Source organism: Canis lupus, chromosome 7 (assembly GCF_048164855.1).
Source record: "Canis lupus baileyi chromosome 7, mCanLup2.hap1, whole genome shotgun sequence".
Classification (NCBI taxonomy): domain Eukaryota; kingdom Metazoa; phylum Chordata; class Mammalia; order Carnivora; family Canidae; genus Canis; species Canis lupus.
Window position 1 is genome coordinate 60301632 of NC_132844.1, and position 25885 is coordinate 60327516.

A 25885-nucleotide genomic window follows, 5' to 3' on the forward strand; every position below is an offset into this window, starting at 1 on the left:
CTGGCGGTAGGGCGACCAATCAAGAAGGCAATGAGGAAGCAGAGTGACACATCTTATTCCTGCCACAAGGGCTTTTCCCTTTTCCATGCCTCGTTCACAGCTTCCTCTTTCCTTGAATTCAGAGCCTTAGCAGCTAAACTTGGGGCTTGGCATCTTGGGGGAGTGGTTCTCAGAAATTCCAGGCACTGGCAGAAAAGCAAGCCCCACCCCCACCCTGCCCCCACCACTTGGAACAATCCTCATTAAGAGTTCTCCCAAGACACGCAAAGGGATTAGGCCGACTTCTGGGAAGGCCGGCTGCCTCCACCTGCCCCTCTCCCTATGTCTGGAGGAGGGAAGCCTAAGGAAGGAGCCAGCGATTCTTTCGGTTCCTCGCTAGTCATTAGGTGCAATTAAAAGCAGGCGGGAAACAAATCTGGGCATGCTGACGGTGGTCCCTGTAAATACACTCATCCACTCTGGCTTCTGGGGGTCCTGCCTAGCTGGCAGCCACCCAAGCAGTGGCACCCACCATCCTAGGCACCCACATTCAGCCAGAAAGAGTGGTGAGGAAACAGGCTCAGCCCCCACCCCTTAGGACTGAGCTCCGAGAGGACTGGCCTTGGTGTCCAGATATTTGTGCCTTGCCTGGCCCTGCCATCTGCTAGTTGGGGGGCCTTGGGTGAGTCCCTTACCCTACCTGTGGCTCAGTTTCCCAGCTGTACCATAAATAAACTGGGTACTGTCTGGGGTCACTTGAACTCTGGTGTTTTATATTCTAAGTCTGAGCTGCTTTGTGTCCAAGATCCTGGGGTGCTGACCCACAAATCCTACTAAGTTGCTCTGGGGTCCCAGGCTGGGGTCAAGATACTGTTGTAAACATTGTGGCATTTGGAAGGAAGGAGGCCCAGCATCTGAACCCTCAAGTAGGTTCCAGGGGCAGAATATCCCACCCTGGCCCTTCTCTGATTCTCCCATGCCTCAGCAATACCAGGCCCACATATTTTCGGGTGAGGTTGTCTCTGGCCTCTCCTTGAGGAATGAATCTCAGGAAAGAGTGGTGATCACCTGGAGCAAACCTGGGTTCACACAGAACAATCATGCTGGCACCCTTGTTTTCCCCTTCTACAGGGTCTCTGGTCCTGAGGGACACCATGGATATTGTGATTCTAGCAAGACTAAAAGGGGCTTAGCATCTAGTCATTCCTTGGAGCCTCTTATCTTGTGATTCTCACATACCAGAGAGGACCAGCCTGGAAAAATGGCATGGTCTTTGGTGGAGGAGGTTAAAGTTGCAGGGCAACTTCCCCCCTGGTGTGAGGTCCCAGCAACCTATCCAACATCTGGGAGAATGCTCCAAACTGATACACCCAACGCCCCACCCAACCCATCCACAGGCAAGGATAAGCTGATGTGGCTTTTCCAGAAGACTTCAGATCTGGAGATGAGTTGGGTGGGTCCTGCTGCACTTAGAGTTTCTCCTGGGGCCAGGTGTCCATGGATTAAAGCAAATAAGGTCAGGAGCTTGAGCCCTGCCCTGACGGCTTGGCCCTCGGAAATCCTTCACTCCCCCACAGAACACTGCATCCTTCACCTCCCAGCTACACAGTTTGTAAATAAAAGCATGTCTAAGAACTATAGTAAGATACAAGTTTTCACCTATCAGATTGGCAAAAATCCAAAAAAAAAAATTTTTTTTTTTTTTTTAATAGCACACTTTGTTGGCCAGGCTGTGGGGAAATAATCACACTCAACCATTGCTGGTGGGAGTTTAATTGTTACGATCTCCGTGGAGAACAATTTGGCAATATGTATCAAGATTACAAAGGCATATACCCATTGACCAACAATCCTAGGTCTGAGAATTGATCCCACAGATATACCTCATACGTGGGAAATGACGCATATGTACGAGATTATTCACTGGGGCATTGTTTGTAAAAACTAAAGAAGGAAATGACCTAACTCAACAAAGGACTGGTTGAATGAATGACAGATCAGCCATATAATGGAATATTATGCAGCTGTAAAAAAAGGTTCAAGGCATTCTTCACATACCATCAGCAAGAGCCTTCCAAGATGGAGTAAACTGAAGAGGTAAGATACAGAACCATGTGGAAAGTATGCTACCTTTTGTGGAGAAAGGGGAGAAAATAAGAATAGAAATTTAAAAGTTGGGATCCCTGGGTGGCGCAGCGGTTTGGCGCCTGCCTTTGGCCCAGGGCGTGATCCTGGAGACCTGGGATCGAGTCCCACATCAGGCTCCCGGTGCACGGAGCCTGCTTCTCCCTCTGCCTGTGTCTCTGCCTCTCTCTCTCTCTCTGTGTCACTATCATAAAAAATAAATAAATAAATATTAAAAAAAAAAAAAGAAATTTAAAAGTTTATGCCTTCCCTCAAGGAGACAGGGTAAAAACTCAGAGACATGGAACAACTTACCCTGCCCAGCTCTCCACCTTAGAAAAAGAAGCAAATGAGCTCATGGGTGAAAGTCAGGAGCTCTGGAGACAGTAACCGACCAGGGAAAAGCCTGAGTAGAACCTGGCTGCAATTAATCGTGTCCTCAGACCTGCCCCTTACAACCCCAAGGCCTTTGCACTTAGAAACTAGACTCAGTGCTGGGCCTCTGACCTTATTAGAACCAATTGTCCTGGGCCAATTAGGAAAGAGCAGAGGCGGGGCTTAATATGTAAACGAGGTGTTGGGTCCAGTCAGCGCCACCCACTCTCCGGTATCCCTGCGAAGGAACAAAACCCTGGATTCCAGCAGTCCCTGGGCTGTTCACACTCCAAGTGATGATTTGGTTTCAGCACTAAGGTGCATGTCCTCCATTGGAAATCGATTGCTCCCATTGTTTTCTTTGTACTTAAACTGCAAATTGATTTTTGTTTCTGAGTTGTGCATAAACTGAACTTGAAAAGTATTTTGTATCTAGTTGTATGTCTGCATATATATCTATACAACCCTGATCTAATACTGGGGTCCCATGATACTAGTCTTTCTTGAAATGAGGTCCTAGACGTTATTGATCGTTGAGAAAAATTTGTTTGATTACAAGCTTCTCAAGAGCCTAGAAGTCTTTTCTTCTTTTGGAGGTAGAAGGGCACTAGCTTTCCCGAACACCCTTAAGTGTTGATGAAATGTATGCGGAGGTAATGGTCTGATTTAAATAGGAATCTAAGGTCCTGTTCCCCTCCCTCACTGAGCGCAGTTGGCAAGGAAGCCAGAGCTTCATGATGGGGAAGCGGATAGGGCAGGGCCCAGCGCCCACACCTGGCCCGCATCCTCCGCGCACCTGCCTGGGAGTGGGGGTGGCGGGGCGGCAGCCCAGGGCAGACCACTGCAGATGTCGGGCGCGGCCCGCCAAGTCGATGGGAGCGCGTTCCTGAGATAGGGGTGCGATGGTTGGAATGTGAGACCAGAGGCAGTGATGGACCATGCCAGCCCAAGAGCTGAACAAATATTGACCCTGAGCAGGGTAGCCTCTTGAAAGCCCTCCATGGGATGCCTCTCGGTGTTCCCCTATCTCCAGCCAGCCTCACAGCCTGGTGTCTCCAGCTGGGGTGGAGTGGGGGAGGAGGGTGCTGACTCTGCCTCTGGGGCCCAAGGCCCAGAAACCCTGTGTCACCCCAGGTCCTGGCATGAAGTTCCGGGGGCTTCCAGGCCTGGTCTTACTTCCTCTGGGATCTCTAGCCTAGACTAAGTGGTACCTGGATTAGGATGTGGGCCTCCCTGGAGCCAGGCTGCCTTTAAAATGACCTACAGAGGCCCTTTTTCCAGATCATTCATTAAAAAAGAAACCCACTAAAGGCCAAGGACAACTACTCTCCTAATTATTAATAATAAAAATAATGAAAAGAATAATAAAAATAATGATAAGTAACATTTAGTAAGAGCTTTTTGTGTGCTAGGCACTAGATGCTTTACATGTATTAACCCATTTAACCCTCACAATGAACTTGGGAGATAAGTATTTTTTATCCCCATTTCACCGAAGTGGAAACTGACCCACAGGGAGAGTAAGAAGTGCCGGATCCCGAAAAGTCTCTCAAAGATAACATGTAAATCATGTTTTATCATGTAAAAACATGGATATGAGAGGTCCTTTAAGAAGGCTGGGTACTAGTCTCCTTTTACAGATGGGGATACTGAGGCCCTGAGCGGGGATAGCCTGCCCAAGATCACCCTGGGCTGCAGACCAAAGGCACTCTTTCAAAGGTGCTGCTGGCTGGCTGACATTCCTAGGGAGCTGATTGCTGAGGCTTGGGGTTATCTGAGGTCTCTTCCAAGATCCCAAATGCCTTTTCTCTCCTGCCAGCCTGATACTCTGGGCAAACACCCCCGGCCCCGCTCCCCATCAGATGGCTTTCTCTTTTCCCATCTTCTTCGCCCTAACCCTGACATTTCCCCCGTATCATTCCAGCAAATTGCTTTCCAGGTCCCGGTCCCAGGGCCCTGTCTTCTGCAGCCTGTCTAGGATGTTTTCCCAAATTCTCTATGGGCCTTGGTTACCCGACTTGTCCAATGAGGACATTGGACCAGATCATGCCAAGACCCTTCCTCTGTACCTCTGAGGTATCTCAGACTCCATGTCTGTACTTGATAGAGTAGCTGCTGTCCCCACTTGGGCCTGCTGGGACCCCGCAGGCAGCCAGGGTCTCCCTCTCAGTTTCACAGCCAGCTTGGAAGGGGACAAGGGAGGTCAAGATTGGAGACAGGAAGACAGGCAGGGGATATTCAAGAGGTTCACTCCATTGCAACCCCCTCAGTCTTCCAACCCGATTTCCATCACTCTCATCCTCATATATGTTCCAGCCTCTGAGGCCTGGTCCAGACCCCTAGGACCCCTCTGCCAGTGGGGAAAGAAAAGGGAATGTAGGCTGGGGTGGGGTGGAGTGAGCACCTTCCCAGAGCAGGGTGGGGTGCAGTTGGTGGTAGCCCACTGGCCTCACAGCCTGGCCTCCCCTCAAGGATGCTGAGAAACCCTGGCTGGAAATGGGACGGGCCCCGACAGTTCTGCCAAGGGCAGTGCCTTCTGCTTAGAAGGAAACACAGCCTCTTGTGTGTGTGTGTTGGGGGGGGGGGGGTGCGCGTGTGTGTGCATGTGCCCACGCCCTGGCCTGCTCCACCCCAGGCTCACCCTTGCCTTCCCAGGTCAATGACCTCTGGAACTCTGAGCACACTCAGAGCCTCCCATCCTTCTGCCTGTTTCCAGGTCAGACTCACTGAATGAGATGCCCAAGGAAAGAGAAACTTCCCGGGCCCTCTCTCCAGTTCTCACTGCCCATGTGCTACTTGAGCAAAGGGCAGGGCAGCCCCCAGATCCCCACACAGACCAGCACTGTGGCCCACCCTCGCTCAGCGCGGCTCAGTCTGAGTAATAGCATAGAATCTGTGCCTTGCAAGCCACCCACCTCCTGCATGCCCTCACGCCACGCATTCCCCGGTTCCAGGAGAGACTGGAAGCAATGAAGGACACACAGACACCTCTGGGGAACCACAGACAGCACTCAGGGGAAATTAATCAAGTGTTGACACACTGAGCAGGCCAAGAATGAGAGAGGTTTCCTGCTGGGAAATAGGAGCCAGGCCCAGGGCAGAAGTCGGTGCTTTAGAGCACAGAGGAACAGCTTCATTTCCCAGACATAGGCCAAAGGAGCTGGACTTTGGGAACTCTGTGAACACAGGGCTGTCTTCCTCAGTTTGGGGGTCCTTGAGGATAGGACTGTGTTTCCCCTTCAGACTGGGGCTCCCTGAGGGCAGGGCTATGTCTCCCCTCAGACTGGGGCTCCCTGAGGACAAGGCTGTGTCTCCCCTCAGACTGGGGCTCCCTGAGGGCAGGGCTGTGTCTCCATCACAGACTGGGGCTTGTTTGAGGGATAGAAATCGATTATTTTCCTCATCAGACTGGAAGCTTATAGAATAGGAAATGGGCACCAAGGATACAAGTTTAAGAAGACCAATTCCAAATCATAGAAAGAAGTCACTTTTTTGACATCCAAATTAATTAATTGATCTTTATGGAAAATAAGGCCCACACACATTCTGGACATCAAAAAATTTTCAGCTCAGCCATCAAGCTCATCTACTCATTTTCCTCTATCAGGAGGGAAAAAAATGAACAGTTAAAATTTCATCTCATTTGTTTTAAAAATAAGGTAATAGATCGAAATGGTTCGAAGATCAAAGTAATACAGGGGGATATACTTTGAGAGTTCTCACCCCCAAAACCTCCATTCCTCCCCACTCCCGCTGCCATATGTAATCACATTAGCTTCTAAGTGTCCTTCCAGTGTTTGTTTATGCAAATACAAGTAACTATTCCTGCTTTCCCGTCCCCAGAGAGAACTCTCTGGTAGCTAGAACTAGTCCAATCAAAAGCTCAGGTTTGTATCCCAGTTGTGACTGACCTATTTGATTTGCAAGTCTCTTTCCTGGAGGGCGTGGGGGGGTAGGTGACAACCTGTGGCCCGCATGCCTCAGGAAGAAGGCAGCCTATGTAATGGCCCGGCATACAGCAAGTGCTCAACAAGTGAGTGCGATTGGTTTGGGTTGTTTGGTTTTTTCTTTTTTTAAGAAAATATTATCTGAACTCCATGTGTTCCCCATGTCCTTAAATCTTAACGAGCTTAGCTGGGCTTGTTGGCAAGTGGATTTGGAGAGAAGAGGCCTTCAAGTGAAGAGGTGGTTTGTGAGAGGGACTGAGGAGTGGGGCGAGGCCAGTGCACACGTCAAGGCAAGTGGCACTTCTGAGATCTGCGGGTTCTGAGACTCTCCCAGCGAGGCATCCTGGTCCTGGGAACAGAAGGCCAGCCTGTGTTTCCCCGGCAGCTCAGGGCCCAGCAGCCTCATAGGCCAGGCCCAAAGCCCTATCTAAGGTACACAGCGTTATCTCCATTCCTCCTGTGGGGAGAGCCCAGGCCTCCCAGAGGGCCTGCCTCCCACCTCTTCGTTAACATTTACCACAGCTAGAAAACAGCGGGCACACAAGGCACAGGCCACCTACCACCCAGTAACACGCATGGGGACGTGCCAACACGACGCACAGCGGATCGTGTCCCAGGGTGCACAGAGGGCCCCTTCCACAGCCAGGCAGGCACCAGCTCCACGTCCCTGCACACCCATGGCAGCCTTGGCTCCTTCAGGCACAGGGAAAAACATGAGACTGGTAACTGAGCCCTCAATGCCCAGCACACATGGCTGGTCCAAATCCAGATAGGCAGGCAGCCCGGGTGGTTCAGCAGTTTAGTGCCGCCTTCAGCCCAGGGCCTGATCCTGGAGACCTGGGATCGAGTCCCACGTCCGGCTCCCTGCGTGGAGCCTGCTTCTCCCTCTGCCTGTGTCTCCGCCTCTCTCTCTCTCTCTCTCTCTCTCTCTGTGTCTCTCATGAATAAATAAAAAAATAAATAATAAAAAAAAACAAATCGAGATAGGCTATTACATACGTAAAGAATGCACACGGATTGTGAAGACTTAGTATGAAAAAATCATCTAAATGATCTCATTAAGGTTTCATACCTTGATTACCCATTGAAATGAGAATAGTTGAGGATATTTTAGGTACAATAAATACACACATGACTATGTACAATATATTAAAATGTTTCTCACCTGTTCATTTTACTCTTTTAATGTGACTTGCTGGAAGAATCTTTAAATATGGATGTGGCTCATATTATAGTTTGTGGGATGGCACTGACCGGGAAGGTTATAGGAATTGTCTTAGAGGCTGTACCCCTCCCCGCCGCCAGGTGTGGGGTATGGTCATACCACCTCCTTCCAGTCCCTGGAGCCTGTTCCACCATCATGTCCCCATCAGACTGGGGGCCCCGTGAGGCCAGGAGCCAGTACTCTGCTCTCTCCTAGTTTCGCGCTGTTGCCCAGACTTGGGAGGGATGAGAGGTGGCTCTGTGGGAGCCAGCTGCCCATGCCTTCTGCTAAGTCAGTGACAGCATGTTCCCAGGAAGGCCAAGCCCCCAGCCCTGTGGCCTACCACTATAAACCTCCTCTGCCGTGCTTGACGATCAGATTAGAAGTTGCTCGTTTCATTCAACTGATCTTGAGAGGAAGCATTGTTTTTCCCAAGACTTGAGATTTAGGCATTCAGCAAGTTGTGGGTCACTCCTAGGTCAGAAATGGTTTGAAATGCTCACAAATTATAAAATTTCATGGAGAAGCCACAATAAATAGAGAAAAAGTCACAGCACCAAGTCTGGCACATTTCAGCCTCCACTCACTCAGCTTTGTTCCACCACTTTGAGACATACCTTCATGGGAGAGCTCTTCCTGGAATGGTGGACACCACTCACCGCCCCCAAGTCCGCTCCTCTCCAGGCCCCAACCCCTGTGCCTTCCCCACACACACTTGCCATGTCTACTCCCACCTCCCCTCCCCCAGCTAAACCCAGTTCCCCTGGGTGCCTTGTGCTGCTGAACCCAGCAGGTCATTCACCTCCCTTGTTCTGGATATGATATGTCCATTAACCCAGCCTATAATTGCCTTGCTCTTCGGATCACTAACCGTCACTGCTGACACACTGGGAGCTGTCAACAAGCCTCCAAGTCTTTTGTTCTTAGACGCTGGTGTGGGGGACCCCCCCCATCCCCATGCAGAGACTGCCAAATGCCACCTGTATCATTAGATCCTTCATGGCCACCTATTGTGGCCCTTCTGGGTCCCAACTCTCTCCCTGGTGTTCACTTTTCCTCCCAATGGGACCGGTGTAACATTCAGGCCTCTGCCAAGTCCTAGCTAGTGATAGGTGGGATTCCCCGGCCCCCACCCCACCCCCTGGTGCTCCGGCCCCTGCCAAAGTCTATCCGCAGTCCTCATCCCCAGTCACCCCTTGGCATCATTTGGAACAGTTAGTCATGCCTCTTACTGAAACCTTTCTTTCACTTTATTTTCAAGCTACCTCCTGGTTGCCGCCCCCCTCCGCCCCCCCCCCCCGCCCACCTCCTGGCCACTCCTTCTCAGCCTCCTTTGCTGCTACTTCTCTGTTACCCAACTCTGTGATCAGAAAGCCCCATGGCTAGCATTGGGACACCTTCTCGTCCTTGTCTTCACTCACTCCCTGGGCGATCTCATCCAGGTGAGAGGCTTTAAATATGATTTATAAATTGCTGGCTCCCAGACTTAAGTCTCCAGCCCAGCCTCCCCCTCTGATTCCAGGACTCACATGTCCCATTGTCCCCCTTCATTGCCACCTGATGTCTCACAGGCATCTCAGACTCAGCATTCTAAACCCAGCCTTCCCGTCTGCCCCATCCCAGCCATCCCACTCACCCACAGGCCCCACTATCTCAGGATCTCTGGCCAGGTCAACTCCATCCTTCCAGTTGCTCAGACTAAATACCTTTGCCGTCCTATTTCATGCATCCCTTTCTTTCATGTCTCCTGGTCAATGTGTCAGCAACTCTTATTGGCTCTATCTACAGAGCACATCACAATCCAACCATTTCTCTGTCACTTCCAGTCAGGTTCAAACCACCGTCATTTCTCGCTTGGATTTTTGCAAGAGCCGCATGACTTTTGCCCTTGCTCTTTGGATCACTACAGTTTCCCTGCTCTGCCCTGAGTCTATTCTCAACACAGCAGCCAGAATCAGCCTGTTAAAACCCAATTACAGGGGCGCCTGGATGGCTCAGTGGTTGAGCATCTGCCTTTGGCTCAGGTTGTGATCCCGGGGTCTTGGGATCGAGTCCTGCATTAGGCTCCACCCAGGGAGCCTGCTTCTCCCTCTGCCTATGTCTCTGCCTCTGTGTGTCTCATGAATAAATAAATAAAATCTTAAAAAAAAAAAAACAATTCTGAAGCTAACTCTTCTGTGCTCAGACTCTCCAATGGCACCTGCCTCACCCAGGTAAAAGCTGCAGACTTCACAAGGGCTTTCCCAAGCTCCCCACAATCCAGCCCCCCTTTCCCTGTCTCTTCTCCTCCACACACCTGCCCTCTCTCTGTTCCTCCAATATTCCAAGCATTGCTTCAGCCTCCCAGGCTTTGCAACAGCATTCCCTCTCCAGAAAGCCTCAGGGCTCTCCTCCTCCTTCTTTCAGGTGCTCAGATGCCACCTTCTGAGTGAAGCCTTTCCCAACCACCCTGTTTGGAATCGTGACTGACCACCCCCTCCCCCAGCCTTTTTCATCCTTCCCCATCTTCTTTTTTTCTTTCTAATACGCTATATACTTTTCTTATTTACGTTGCCATTGTCATTCTGACACCAATGGAGTATCAGCTCCAGGAGGGTGGGGATTTCTGTCTGATTTGTTCACAGCTGTATCCCTAGTTCCTAAAGTGGCACCTGACACATAGTGGATATTCAATCACTACTTGTTGAATGAACAGGATGGGACTAATGACAGAGCCCCCATGGCATCTATTGTCCTTTTCCAGACCAATGTGGATTTATTAAGTAATACCCTTGGCATATGGCCTTCTAATATACCATATAATTTCTTTATTTATTCTGGTTTTCATTCATTGCCTGTCTCCTCCTATAGAATGTAAGCTCCGTGAATGTTTGTTCAATGAGTGGATGACCATTTTTCCAGCTACTGACCCATAAAACTACCTCAGGATCACAGCTGTATTTTTCCATCTTAACCATCAAAACACCTGAGAGACCTTATCAAGAACTTCGTGGAGTTCTCACACTTCCCACAATTTCTGCACCTATCAGTTGCGCATCCTTTTGAGAGCCAGAGAATCCATCAGTCAGAAATCTTAATAAGAGAACTGCATATTAAATCTAGAGATTCTGGGACACCTGGGTGGCTCAGTGGTTGAGTGTCTTCCTTTGGCTCAAGGCATGATCCCGAGGTCCTGGGATTGAGTCCTGCATTGGGGTCCCCACAGGGAACCTGCTTCTCCCTCTACCTATGTCTCTGCCTCTCTCTGTGTGTCTCTCATGAATAAATAAATAAAATCTTTACATAAAATAAAACTAGAGATTCCTTCTATCTGGTCGCCCAGCACCAGTTAGAACTGAAGGCTGGAAAACACACTGTTAGCCAAAATATAGGGAAACAGATCCTCCCCTTTATGAGGGTGGAGACATGAATCGACACAACTTCTACAGAGTTGGACAATTTGACGGTATCTATCAAAATTCAATGTGTGCAAATCCTTTGCTCAACAACTCCTTCTCTAAGTATTCTATAGAAAGGAATACATATCACACATATCAAACATGCAGAAAGTGCTATGCATGCAAAGTTATTCATTGTAGATATGACAACGATGAGAAAGGAAGCCTGGGGACTGTGGGGGGGGCTGGTGTAATAAATGACGGGGCATTGTATTATGATACTCCCAGAGCGGAAAAAAAATAAGGTAGCCCCATTTTCACTGTTATAAAAATCTCTGAAATCTAATAATTAGAGGAAAAGAAAGTTAGAATAAAACGTGGCAAGTGAAGTACACCAGATTTGCCTTTTTTAAAAGGGTAGGTGGATAGATGGATCATATACATGAACAGCAGTAACACCAGTTGCCTTTCAAGAGCGCATCTGGGGGGCTAGTAGGCAGGGGTGAGAGGCGGACTTTTCCCTGTATATTCTTGGGTGCTTTTTGAATTTTATTCCATGGGCGCTTCTTATCTATTTCCCAATACTCTTGTTTTTAATTGGCCTGACGTCCTCGCCATGCTGGCTCCCAGACGCCCCCCTTCCCTTTAGTAAATGCTCATGAGCCATGCCTTTCCCAGGCTGCAGGGATCCTGGCCCAGGACTGCCCTCAGCTGTGTGGTTACAGATTCCAAACTCCTCCTCTCTCTGAAACTCAGAGCCACATTTTCCTTGCACCCAGCCTCTTGCTCAGAGGTTCCTCAGAGGGGACCGAGAAGACCCAGTGGTCCTGTCCAGAAGCTTCCTTTGTGCCTGAACTGTTGTGTTATGGGAAGAGGCCCCCCCTGCACACCTCGTCGAGGAGCAGCCTCAGGTGGGCTCCTCCCAACTCCAGGGGCCCCAGGCTTCTCTTTCCTCTCCCATTGTGGGCCCCTTGCTGGTCTCTGGCAGAAGGGCAGCGACAACACAACCCCAGGAGCACCCCTTTCTCCACTCCCCATGGCGCAGGCGCAGACACAGCCCCCTCCCGGCCTGGTCTGCACAGGCTGATCCCCGGCTGTACGAGCCTCTGTTGCCCCCAGTATCTCTCACAAAGTTCTGCCTATTTTTGTCTTCCAGGCACTGCGTTCGCGGCTCGTAGCCCGGTCTCGTATTTGCCCTTCCCTCCTCTGCTCAAGCCTTCCGAAAACAGCACCCCCGGAAGAGCTGCCAGGCCGCCCACTGATCTCCTCAGCCACTGCTCCTCTTCCTTCGGCACCGGGACACAGACTACCCTGTGTGCGATTGCACAATCTGATGTACATTTTTGGGAGCTTCCCAGCCCTCTTGAGACATCTGTCCCTCCAGAGATTCGTGCCATGGAATCCTTCCTATCTTGTCGCTGAAATATTGGCAGGCGGATTTGGAAAATCTTACTACAGGCCCTGGGCAGCTCTTGTCTGGATGGCGCAAGAACCTCCCTGCTGCAGTCTGAGCTTCTCCCAGCCTCTCCCATCCATTCTCTGTGCCAGCACCTTTCCAAAATCCCAGCTCATCACGCCCCTCCTCTGCCGAAAGCCATTCAAGACCCTGCTGGGTAAAAGCCAAGTTAGCAGCAGGACTTGCAAGGCCCACTGTGGTCTGGTTTCTTGTCACATCTCCACCTGCATCCACCTCTACCTCTCTAACTTCATCCTTCAACTAATTATCTAACTGTGCACACATCCCTGGAAGCACTGTACTATTGCACATCTCTGTGCTTCTCCTGCTATCTATTCATCTACCTAGGTCCCCCTTCCAGCTGGTCTTGACAGGGGTGCTCGAGGCCTCGCTCAGGGATCGCCTCTTCCAGGAAACTTTCTCTGACTCCCACCAGCCCCCTACCCCCAGGAAGGCTAACTCTGCTCCTCTGGTTTCTCTCCACATCCCAGACCTGATCTTAGTTCTTATTGCACGTGGCGAACACTGTTCCTTCTACCTAACAGCCATTCTGCCCCACCCCTTCCTCCAGAACCCCCACCTTTCAGGTGGCCATGTATCCAGGCCCCGGAGATGAATCAGGGCTCATCCAAGCTATCTCGAGCATCCCCTCCCCCCTTTCCCCTACCCTCTGCTCACCACCTGACCCTTACTTTCCCAGTCTCCCTTGCAGCACTGCCTTTCAGTCCTGGCCAATGAGACACAAGAGGTCATTTTCTGACGGAGGTTCTGGGAAACACTTTTCTTCCCTGATAAAAATGCAGCCCCAAGGACGCCTGGTTGGCTCAGTAGTTGATCATCTGCCATCCTCTCAGGTCATGATCCTGGGGTCCTGGGATCAAGTCTGGCACTGGGTTCCTTGTGGGGAGCCTGCTTTTCCCTCTGCCTGTGTCTCTGCCTCTCTCTCTGTGTCTCTCATGAATAAATAAATAAAATATTTTTTAAAAATTGCAGGGACACCTGGGTGGCTCAGCAGTTGAGTGTCTGCCTTTGGCTCAGGGCATGATCCGGAGTCCTGGAATGGAGTCCCACATCGGGCTTCCTGCATGGAGCCTGCTTCTCCCTCTGCCTCTGTGTGTGTGTGTGTGTGTGTGTGTGTCATGAATAAATAAATAAAATCTTTTTTAAAAAATGCAGCCCCATTTTCTCCTTGGCCTTTTTGTTTTCTGCCTTGAATACAATTGTAGGAGGCTCCTTGGCCACCATCTTGTAACCCTGGGGCAATAAGCATGTGGACAATAAGCTAATGTGTTCAGGAGAACAGAGGAGAAAATAGGAAAAGCCTGAGTTTTTGATAACATCACTGAGTTCTTTCATCAAACCTGGAGCCATAACATGTTATAGGAGGTGATCTTGTTGGAGTCGGCCTCCACAGCTGTATGATAAGCTCTTGAGGACAGGAATGGTGTCTTATTCCTCTTGGCATTTCTGGAACCTAACACAATGACTCAAGAAATGACAATTCAACTGAATTGGATCAAATTCCCTTCCCTGACGATTCTGAATAAGGAAACAGGTTCACTTTTATCCCACGTTTCCCTGATCACTGCCACTCTGCTGATCCATTCTTTCAACCAATCCTTTTTCCTTCACTCACTTCCCCTGATCCTCTGAGACATGAAATGATCCCCAGAACCAGTCAAAAACTAGTCAGATGCCTGGCAAGTCTTCACAGATTAGGGGTCTAACCCACTGGGTCCTGCTCTGGGCCAAGGGGTCACCATGTGCCAAGAAAGCACCATTTCTGTCCTCCTGCTGCCCCTACAGGTAGGCAGGACTCACTCTATCAGCTCTGACCAGGAGGTCATTCCTTCCTGGCTTCCTGTTCCAGATCTTGACCAGCTCAGGATATCTCCTCTTCACTCTCTCTCTCTCTTTTTTTTTAATTTTATTTATTTATTCGTGAGAGACACAGAGAGAGAGGCAGAGACACAGGCAGAGGGAGAAGCAGGCTCCATGCAGGGAGCCAGATGTAGGGAGCCCAGCATGAGACTCGATCCTGGGTCTCCAGGATCACACCCTGGGCTGAAGTCAGGCGCTAAACACTGAGCCACCCAGGATGCCCTCCTCTTCACTCTCTTTAGGAATAGAGGTTCTTCGAAGCCTGAAGCCTGGCTTTCAAGATGGACCCCAGCCGACACAAGTATAGATACACAAAGAGGACACTGCATCCACCACCCCCAAATGCACTACCTACCGCCTCTCACAGAGCTTGGCTCAGGAAAATATGAGTTCCAGAATAAACTGCCAGTCCAGTGCCCCAGTCTGGCTCATTCTTAAGGGAATCAATTATTTAAGGTATGAAGCATACTTTTTAAAAACTAATTGATGCTTAAAAAATAAAAATAAAAAAATAAAAATTAATTGATGCTGAACATTTATTATTATTATTTTTTAATTTTTATTTATTTATTCATGAAAGACACAGAGAGAGAGAGAGAGAGGCAGAGACACAGGCAGAGGTAGAAGCAGGTTCCATGCAGGGAACCCGACCGATCCCGGGTCTCCAGGATCACGCCCTGGGCCAAAGGCAGGCACTAAACCACTGAGCCATCCAGGGATCCCCAGATGCTGAACATTTAAACCACTGATAGCATTTCCTGTTGATTCCTAAGGGCTCCAGCTATGTGTACTGAATACTGAATATGGACTTCGTCTTTTGGTAAAACATAACAGAGAGCATCACTCCAGGTCAGTTCTCCACCTTGCCCACATTCTTGTCGGGTAACTGACCTAGCCCAGGGCTTCATGTGATACCCCTTCACTCTCTCTGAGAAGCCTGCAGACCACTGCCCACCCTGGGAGATCACCAATGTGCCCGCCCACTTCTGCTCCCGCAGCCAAACCACATGTGCCCCAAGAGCCACTGTGTTCATCCCCAAATCTGTTTGTGGCACTTGTTACTCTAATTACACAATTTAGTTCAATACAACATAAAACAATGAAATATGACTGTGAAAAGAAGAGTTTTCTTGTCTTCTCAAAAATCCAAGTTGAATGTTTGGAAGAATCTGGTAACAGTAAACCACTGAAAACATTGCCATTGGGTTGGATGTGAAAAAGGCAGAGTGTAAAGAGTGGGGCCAGCAGGCCAGGTGGCTGGGCGTGCTAAAAGTCTGGAGGAACCCTGCCTTTGAGTGGCTCTTAAGAGTATGAAGTCCTTGCTCTACTTTAAACCAAAACTGGAACCCAGAGAAGATAGAGTGTCACAGGGTGGTTTATACAAGAGAGAACGTTCAGGGACGCGGAGGGCCTATGCCCTGGGGAGGCCTCTGCCACACACCAAAAAGCTAGCAGATGTTAGCACATCCATAGGTCTCCAGTTAAAATGAAATATTTACCCCAGATATGTCTATGATCCCCGTGCTACCCAGCCAACTGCAAGCCTTGATGGTATGAGGTGTTAGGAGGGCTTCCCTGTGCCAAGCACAAACCCTACAGCGGAGGACTTATCACTCTGAGCCTTCCTTTCCCCGTGGATGATATCTGACCCGCCTCAGAAGGCTAGGAAGATTAACCGGGAGAGTGAAGCGGTTAGTGGAGCACCCAGCACATAGTAAGCACTCAGCCCACCAGCGAACCAATTAAGCAAGCGAGAAATCTCAGACCCACTCCAGGCAGCTCCCTCTCCCACACATCCCAATGCCACCCAGCTGACCCTGGCTACCCCACGCCATCTGCTGCTGAAAACCTCCTGACCCTGTCCTAGGGGCCCCATTCCCACTGCAACTACCAGCATGGAATCTGCACCATCTCTGCCCCAAAGGACAATACCGGGTCCCCACCGAGTCCTGCTGCTTCCATTCTCCCCACCTCAGATTCCAGCCTCCTACAGCAACGAAAGGGCTGTTTTTAAAACACAAATCTGACCACATCGCTCCTTCACTTAAACCATAAGTGACTTTCCAGACTTCTTCAAATGTCTGAGAAAGCCCTACACATACTCATGCAGGCATGTATGTATGCACACGCACGCAAGCATGCGCAGAGCACTCCAGCTGCACCAGCCACGGGTCTGCTCCTCAGAAATGCACTCTGCCCCCTCCTGCCTCAGGACCTTTGTACATACTGCCTGCCACCTAGAACAGTCCTTACCCCTTCTTGACCTGGTAAATACCTCCTTACCCTTCAGGCTTCCACTTAAATTCCATATTCTTGGGAATACTTTCTCTTTCACTTACACAAAAAATGTTTATTCAGCACCTTCTACGTGTAAGGCACTGTTCTGGCTATTGGGAATACAACATGAGCAAGGCAGACAAAAATCCCTGCCCTCATAAAGATGATATTCTAGTGTGAAAGAAAGATAATAAACAACTAAATAATATTTTCAGGTAGTGATAATAAATGCATCTGATCAAAACAAGATTCATTTTATTATCAGGAGAAACAAATTGTTAGAAAAAATATATTTTTTATTTGTTTAAGAAAATTAAGTTTCAACAATATATCAAAGGCATTATACATATCGTAATTTCACAATGACTGTTAAAATTTAGTTCTTTTTTTTTCTTTTTCAATATTTTTGTTTTTTTTTTTTTAAAGATTTTATTTATTTATTCATGATAGACACAGAGAGAGAGAGAAAGAGAGAGGCAGAGACACAGGCAGAGGGAGAAGCAGGCTCTATGCAGGGAGCCTGATGAGGGATTTGATGCCGGGTCTCCAGGATCATGCCCTGGGCCAAAGGCAGGCACTAAACCGCTGAGCCACCCAGGGATCCCTAAAATTTAGTTCTAGATGTTGTTTCCGTTTGCATAATTTTGAAAATGTGATTCTGATGTGTTCCCCCAAACAGTACAATCAAATACAATGGCACTGCTCTTGCATACACACCCATAAACACACATACCTCAAAACTGACATGCAGAGCCCATCACAGGTCACAGACTCACATATGTACATACACAAAGATACACCAGACTCATACACATCATACACAAACAGAGTCATAAACACACAGAGGCCGGGGTCAAGGTGTAAGCACCCCCCACGAAAGCTGGCCCTCCCACTAGAGGTGTGATTGCTGAGAGTGGCAAGTCCCTCTTCTCCTTTTTTTTTTTTTTTTTTTAAGATTTTATTTATTTATTCATGAAAGACACAGAGAGAGAGAAAGAGGCAGAGACACAGGCAGGGGGAGAAGCAGGCTCCATGCAGGGAGCTCGACGTGGGACTCGATCGTGAGTCCCCAGGATCACGCCCTGGACTGAAGGCAGCACTAAACTGCTGAGCCACCTGGGCTGTCCAAGTCCCTCTTCTCCTAAGACATCATCAGATGATAATCAGCAGCTGGGGTGGCAACAGGAGGCCCTAAATTCTCCCTTCACTGCCAACAGTTACCCAGCAACCTGACCCCTGGCAGAGGCTGAGGTTAAATTAAAATAAAGAGAGATCAAGGTACATTGTAATTTTGTGGTCACTCTCTACTCTGGCCTCCATGCAGCCCCCAAGCCCAGCAGCACACTCAGTACTCACTCCATCGACAACACAGCCCACCTCACTCACTGCACACGCACACACACACACATACACACACCCTCACTGTACCCACACCTCACGTGACCCCCTTCCTGGGTCCCTGCACTCACACTCACAAATCACACCTTCCTGCATAAGCCCACCTCACACGCACAGAGATCCAAGGCAGCTACCAGGGTTCTCAGGAGATGGGAACAACCTGGGCTCCCCACCCTCCACACCCACACATACCCAGTGCTCATGCCCTGCTCTCTCTCCTCACCACTGTCTGAAAGGTGTGACTCACTGCTCTTACACCCAGAGCCAGCCATGCAGGGCAAAGTGGTACCCCCACCCCAGCCCCAAGCCAACCTCCAAGTCTCCCCACTGTCCACTGGCACCTGACCTACCTGCCACACTGCCCAGGAATATCCGAAGAAAGGCCAAAGTCTTCAGGAACAAGGTCCCTCCTGAGTGGGGCGGGGCAAGTCATAGGACCTAAGGTGACGTCAGGGGACTTGGGACATCAAGAACCCAGGGAGGGATGAACCCTGGGCAGAGCACAGAGCTCTGGGACACCTGGACCTCAGCTGGTCAGGGCATCAGTGCCCATAAATGGAGGGTAGCAGGGCAGTCCACAGAGGAGCTATTGCCCCAATGCCAGTGGACCCAGGGAAGGATCAGGGATCATCCTTCACCCTCCCTCCAAGACTTGGCTCCCAGGGACCTCTGGGAGTAACAACAATGCTGAGGAGGCCATCAGAAGAGGCCTATCAGGGAGACCAAGACCTAACTGTGAAGCAGAACACTTGAGAACAAGACAAAACTTGCCAGAGAACCACAGTAGGAGAAACCAAAGAAAGAGGAAAAGACTGCCTTGTTGACAAAAGACACTTTCATTCAATTCATAAAGAGCGACCAAGTACCACTGGGCACTGTGCTAGGTGCTAGAGACACCAAGACCTGAGAACACACCAATGTGTTCTCTGACCTCAAAGAGCTGAGACTATAATAAAGCAATAATAATAACAGCCAGCATCTGTATCATGTTGATGATATGTTAAGCCCTAAGTGTTTTATGAGTCATCTGATTCTCATAACTAACCTTCTAAGCTAGATACTGTTATGACTTCCATTTCAAAGATGACAAAGAAATTGAGGCCTAGAGGTTAAGTAACCCGCTCAAGCCTGCACAGCCAAGAAGAGGATTTGAACTAGGCACTCAGGCTCCAGAGTCTGTGCTCCCTTCCATCTTGCTTTCCACCTCCTGGATGGTCATCTCACACCCATTGTCCACGCACCAGAAGCCCTCCATCTCTTCCACCACGCTACCCCAGTCCAAATCACGTGTCACTAAAGATCACCTTCATCCTTTCACCAAACACACACAGGGCACTTGCTGTGTGCCCACCCTGTGCTGGTGCTACTCAAACAGACCTCAACTAGGCCAGGGTCCGACCTCTAAGGAGCTATGTGGTTGGTCAGTGAGGTCAGCCAGGTGGTCCAGCTGTCCAACTTGGCGAGACAGGTCTAGAGGTGACATAGGTACGTGACTCTGGTATCTCAGGTGAAGTAGCCAGCTTCGAGCATGACAGCATCAGGAAGAAGAGTCCTATACGTTTGTAAAACTTATAATCTTTTGTGCATCGGGACACCTGGTGGGCTCAGTCAGTAGAGCATGCGGCTCCTGATCGCAGGGTGGTGAGTTCAAGGCCCACGTTGGGTGCAGAGATTGCTTAAAAAAATAAATTGAAAAAGATCTTTTTTTAAAAAAGATACTATCAACAGAATAAAAAGGCCACCCCCAGAATGGGAGAAAATATTTACAAATCATGTATCTGATACCCAATAAGGGATTAATACCCAGAATATAGAGAGAACTCCCAAAACGCAACAACAAAACAAAATAACCCAATTCAAAAACAGGCAAAGGACTTGAAGAGACATTTCCCCAAAGAAGACATATGGATGGCCAATAGGCACATAAGAAGATGCTCAACATCACCTACCATCAGAGAAATGCAAATCAAAACTAGAATGAGGTACCACACCATACCCATCAGGATGGCCACTATCAGAAAACCTGAAAATCACAAGTGCTGACCAGGATTCGGAGAAATTGGTACTGCTGGTGGGAACAGGAAATGATGCAGCCTTTGTGGAAAACAGTTTGATGGCTCCTCAGAAAATTAAAAATGGACTTACTGCATGATCCAGCAACTTCACATCTGGTTATATTACCCCAGAGAATTAAAGCAGGATTTCAAAGAGATATTTGTATACCCGAGTTCATAGCAGGGACACGGTGAACATTATTCCCACTAGTTAAAACGTGGAAGCAACCCAAGTGCCTATTAAATGGATGAATGGATAAGCCAAATGTAGTCTCCACATACAGGGGAGTATCACTCAGCCTTCAAAAGGCAGGAAACCCTAACATAACGCCACAACATGGATGAACCTTGAGGACATTTTGCTAAGTGCAATAAGCCAGTCACAAAAAGACAAATACTCCGCTTAGGTGAGGTACCTAGGGTAGTCCAGTTCATAGCAACAGGAAATAGGATGGCGGCCGCCAGGGGCTCAGCTCAGTGTGTGGGGGCGTGAGGGGTCGGCTGTGAGTGAAGAGCTGCTGTTGGAAAAGAGGAGAAAGCTCTAGAGAAGGATGGTGGAGATGGTTACACAACAGTATGAATATACTTAATGCCACTGAACTGTACACTTTAAAGTGGTTGCAACAGTAAATTTTATGTTAAGTGTAATTTACCACAATAAACAAAAATTAAGTAAAAGAATTAGAAGCAAAGTGTAACTCCAGAGCATGCCAAGCCTGAGATGAGAAAGTTCTCTGAGGCACAGGGCCCAGAGAAGCAGCACAGCAGGAAGCTGCGTGAGGCCCAGGCTAAGGGAAGCTGCTTGAGGCCCAGGCTGAGGGCCTGGATGGGCTCTGCCACCAGGCCTTGCTAGGCTCCAGATGAGGCACTTCCTCTCCACGGCTCAGTGATCTCATCTGTCTAGTGGGGTTAATAAAACCCGCTCTCCCAAACCCCCAAGAAATTGTGTGTGCAAAGGGCTTGAGAAAGGATAAGCAGCCGGCGTGTGGTCTCCGAGCCAGATGATAACAGTTAAAAGCCCCAGGCAGGAATCTGGTGGAAGTCATTAGATTTAAATGCCTGAGAACAGACAAAAGTGGTCATGAATTGCTCTGTGACCCGCGAGTAGGAAAGCAGAGCAAGCTTGAGATAAAGCCTTCGCAGAAGTAAGGACAGCCTGGCCACAGCAAGCTTTCCTGGAAGGGTCACCTTGTCCATCTCTCTGCCTCCTCCAGAGCTCTGGCTCTGCCCCTGGGGAGCCCCCAGGTTACAGGGAGGCCACAGCCACTTGCAGCCACAGAGGCCAAGGCAGTGACAGACGATCCAACACAGCCAAACTCGAGAGCCCTAGATTCCCACCTCTTTGCACCGATGCTCACACACACTGACATCAGGGACTATTGTGACCCATTCCTGCTCTTCCCGTAGATTTGTTTTTTTGTGACTGGCTTATTGCCCTTAGAAAAATGTCCTCAGGTTTGATCCATGTTGTGGTGTACGTTAGCACATCCTTCCTTGGAGGGCTGAATAATATTCCGTTGTATGTACAGACTGCATTTTACTCATTCATTCATCCATTCCCAGGCTGGATGGGGCAAATCATAAAAGCCTTCTGAAGGCTTGGCTGAGCCAGTCTGCTAGACAAACAGCAGGGCCACAGTCTATCACCCACAGTGGTAAAAAGCACGAAACTTTGATGCAGCACAGACCAGGGGTCAAGACCCACTCTGCCCCGGGCTCTTTGCATGATCTTGAGCAGTTACATAGCTCAAGGCTCCCTTTTACACTCTGTTAGACGTGGGGGTGAAATTTGTACCCTCGCACAGGACTGTTGGAAGGATTACAAAAGAATCTATATATAGCCTTAGGGCCCAACAAAGGGTGGCCCTTATTATCAATATTACTACAATTATTCTGCTTCCCAAACTGGGAGGCAGGACCGAGATGGAGAACGGAAGGACCAGGGAGCTGCCGGGCAGGATGGGGTGATGTTGGTGTACCTTCGGAGTGTATGGGATAGGAGTCTGTCTCATGGGGGGTGGGGGTGAAGGGCCCCGGGGACCTGCCTAGCCAAGGCCTGACCTCCTGAGGTCCCAAGACCTGCTCTTCCGTCTCGTTTGACTAGAAGACCTCCCACCCCTACTGTGGGAATCTAAGCCAGGTTTTTTTTCCTCCCCCAAACTGCTCTCCTGTCAGAACTGAGGGGAGCTGCACCCCGGACTTTACCCTCACTTTTGCACTCACAAGTTCCCGGGGCTGTCTGCCCTTAAAGACACACATGGCCCAGCCAGGAGAGGAGGCAGCCCCTGAGAGGAGGTGTTCAAAGGAGCCACTCTCCTCCCCTGCAGGTGTCTTCCCAGCCCCTCTGTCACCACCTCTCCCACCCATTGTTGTTGTTGTTTTTTGTTTTGTTTTTTTTTAAGAATTTTTCTTCTATAGAATTTCCCTTATTGTCCAACATAGATTTTTTTTTTTTTTTTTTTTTTTTTTTTTATGATAGTCACAGAGAGAGAGAGAGGCGCAGAGACACAGGCAGAGGGAGAAGCAGGCTCCATGCACCGGGAGCCTGATGTGGGATTCGATCCCGGGTCTCCAGGATCACGCCCTGGGCCAAAGGCAGGCGCCAAACCGCTGCGCCACCCAGGGATCCCCCCCACCCATTGTTGTACACACTCACATCCCGGGCTATTGGTGACCTATTAACCCCAAGTGAAGGTGCTGGCCCTTTAAGGCTACCCTGGGAAGAGATGACAAAATCACCCCACTGGACTTTGTGCCCTGGAGCTGCTGGGGAAAACAAGGCCTGGGAGCTGCATGTGTGCAGCCTGCTCCTGAAGGCTGGTGGCCAACAAGTCCTGTGCCTTCTCCCTTCCTCTGATGGGTTTGCCCTGCTTGTGAGAAATGGGGCCTCTGCTGTGCACACACGTCTCCAGGAGGCATACTCTCTCTGATGGCCATCCTCTCTGCCCCTGATTGCTAGGCTTCCTTCACACCCACCTTCTTCCAACAGGTATCTCGGCCTGGGCCATCTTGTCAATGCCCATCTGCCACTGGGAGAGGAGGGGACCCGGTAAGGAGCACTCTATCCACAAGTGGCACCCAGACCAGAGCCTGGCCTTGTGAAGGCGAAGGGAGGTGGGCAATCTCCGGGAAACAGCACAGGGGTGGGAGTGTGGACACTTGGGTCCTGGACCCAGATCTGCCCCGAGTCACTGCAGGGCCTCAGGAGTATCTCTGCTCACCTCTGAGTCAGCATGTCTGCCAGCAGGCAGGCAACAGGCCCTCTCCCTGCTGCTTGCTGGTGTCTGTGGCTCCAGGCCTTGCTGGTGCTAGGAATGGCCTGCATTCTCCCCCTCTCCATGAACCAGGCCCACAGGTGGGCCACTGGCATACCTAGGACTAACGGAGCTGGGCAAGACTTCTCTTAGCCAGCTTGCACCAAATGAATGGTTGTGTAAAAATATTGTAAGGGACTCATGTGCCGCTTCTCAGGGAAGCTTTCTGACTGCCCCCATTGTTTGGCTCCAATGCTGAGGCCTCCTCTGGTAAATAATCTCACCTCCTTGAGGTCAGGAACCATACCACCTCCAGCTCTGAGAACCACAATGAGCACTGTGCCTGGCACATTGAAGGCTCTGGCCAAATGTCTTTTAAGTGAAAAAATGGGTAAACGTCGATGGTTTTAAAATACCAGCACTGCACACAAAAGGAGCCCTGGGTCTGAGGAATGATGCACAGGTTGGGCCAGGACAGACTCAAGCTCATTCGTTTTCTTTCTTTCTTTCTTTTTCTTTCTTTCTTTCTTTCTTTCTTTCTTTCTTTCTTTCTTTCTTTCTTTCTTTCTTTCTTTCTTCCTTTTTCTTTCTTTCTTTCTTTCTTTCTTTCTTCCTTTTTCTTTCTTTTTAAAATATTTTTATTATTTTATTTATTCATGAGAGACACAACAGAGAGAGGCAGAGACATAGGCAGAGGGAGAAGCGGGCCCCTCACAGGGAGCCTGATGTAGGACTTGATCCCGGACCCCCGGATCCCTAAGAGGAAGGCAGATGCTCAACCTCTGAGCCACCCAGGTGTCCCAGGCCCAAGCTCTTTCACTAAAAAGCTGGGAGACCTTGAGAAATAATCTAACCTTCCTGCCCCCCTACCCGGCCCAGATCCCATGGGTCAGTTAGTTAGTAAGCATCAATTAGGGATCTGCTGTGTGCACGGCACTGGAGTGGGAGTGGGGTCAGGGAGCCACACAAGAGAATTAGAAGACACTGTTTCTGCCTTCACAGAGCTCACTTGTGGTGCGTGTAAAACGCACATCTAAAATAAGCAACAGCAGAAGTCAGGACAGGATAGACAGGCAGACCAAAGATAGAGAGGAGAGGATGATGAGAGCAGGGTGGAAGTAATCCCAGGAGGTCTCCTAGAGGAGGTGAGCTCTGAACTGTAGACCAGCACGTGAGTGTCATTCTTCCATTCACCCATCTGTGGAACAGACATTGTCACCAGGCTTTGAGGATACAATGGTACACAAACACTGTCCTTCCTTCCAGCAGCTCACAGTCTCACTAAGAAGCCAGCATCTAAACCCAGGTGACCACACCATCTGAGATGTGACCTGACAGATATAGAGACCACATACCAGAAACGGGAAGAGTGGAGAGCACCTTGATAGGGTCAGCCCAGAAGAAATACCCAAATCTGCTGGGAGATTCTGAGCTTCTAAGGGAGCAGGACACACAGTTAATGAGAAGGGGCAGGAGGAAGCTTATAAGGCAACAGGTACCTGTCAGATAAACAAGGTTAATGAGGACCTGTTGTTTTTCCAGGTTCTTGGTGACCTCACCTTTGACCAACAATTTCCTGGCACTGGTTCAGGCTGCCAAGGGGGGGGGGTAGAGGGGGAGGAAGAGGAGGGTAAATAGCAGGTGAGGCCAAAGGTGGCTCAGGAAGGCAAGGGGCACATTCCGAAAAGTCTCCCCAACCGGAGGCCTGTGGCAGAGCCCAAAGTCCGAGAGCAAACTCACACCTGCATTCCAGCCAGCCGAGGAGGCCATAAATACCTGAGAACCCACCAGAAAAGATGCTTTCAGCTGCCTGGGACTTCCTCCCCTCCCCAACTCCACAACCCAGCTCCCCAGCTCCCGAAGCGCCCCCTTTGCAGGGAAGCCTTCTGAATTCAGCGGAAGAAACTGAGGATTTCTATCTGGGCATGATCCAGATCCCCCTGGATCTCCTCCTCTTTTCTCTCTTTACTCCCCTTGGCCCAGACGGGGGCCCAGTGGGAGAACCCTAGAACCAACAGCTGGGTTCCAGGCCCACTCTGCCTCCCACAGGCTGTATGACCTCGGGCAAGTCACCTAACCTCCCCAAACTCTGGCTTTGTCATCTGGAAAACAGAGATGCTGGCAGGGAATGCTTTCAGAAAAAATAAATGAGATAATGCACATGAAGTAAAAGTAAGCATCATTATTCTAAATGCTGGATGGTACTCTAGCATCATCCAAACTTCTAATTTACTGGGGAGGGAACAGGTCCAGAAAAGACATGGAAAAATTGAGGAAGAGGGTGCTCTCTCTTCTTCCTCCTCCTCTTCCTTTTATTACTCATCTTAGTCAGCCTGGCCTTCTAAATATGGGTTCCTCAACTTTAGGGGGCACGGATCTGTTGGAGAACACAAAAGCAAAGAACTTTCTCTCCCCCAGATGCATTCATTGGCATACCCCCAAGTCCATGTGAGTAATTTCAGGCACTTCATTTGCTTCAGGTTGGAGATGCTTCCTCTGTGACAGACCAGAAAGAGAGGCTGCCACAGTCCTCAGGCCATGCTTCCATGGTCACAACTC

The 25885-nt window shown here is 49.6% G+C and overlaps 1 long non-coding RNA gene across 2 annotated transcripts in view; it reads right to left on the reverse strand.

Moving 5' to 3' along the window:
* The window catches only part of LOC140636969 (uncharacterized), a 34230-nt gene extending 24824 nt beyond the window's left edge, over positions 1-9406 (reverse strand). For both annotated transcript variants that reach the window (XR_012034223.1, XR_012034222.1), the window contains exon 1: positions 9266-9406. This is a non-coding gene — a long non-coding RNA (uncharacterized lncRNA). The remainder of the gene's footprint in view (positions 1-9265) is intronic.
* Positions 9407-25885: the final 16479 nt, after the last annotated feature.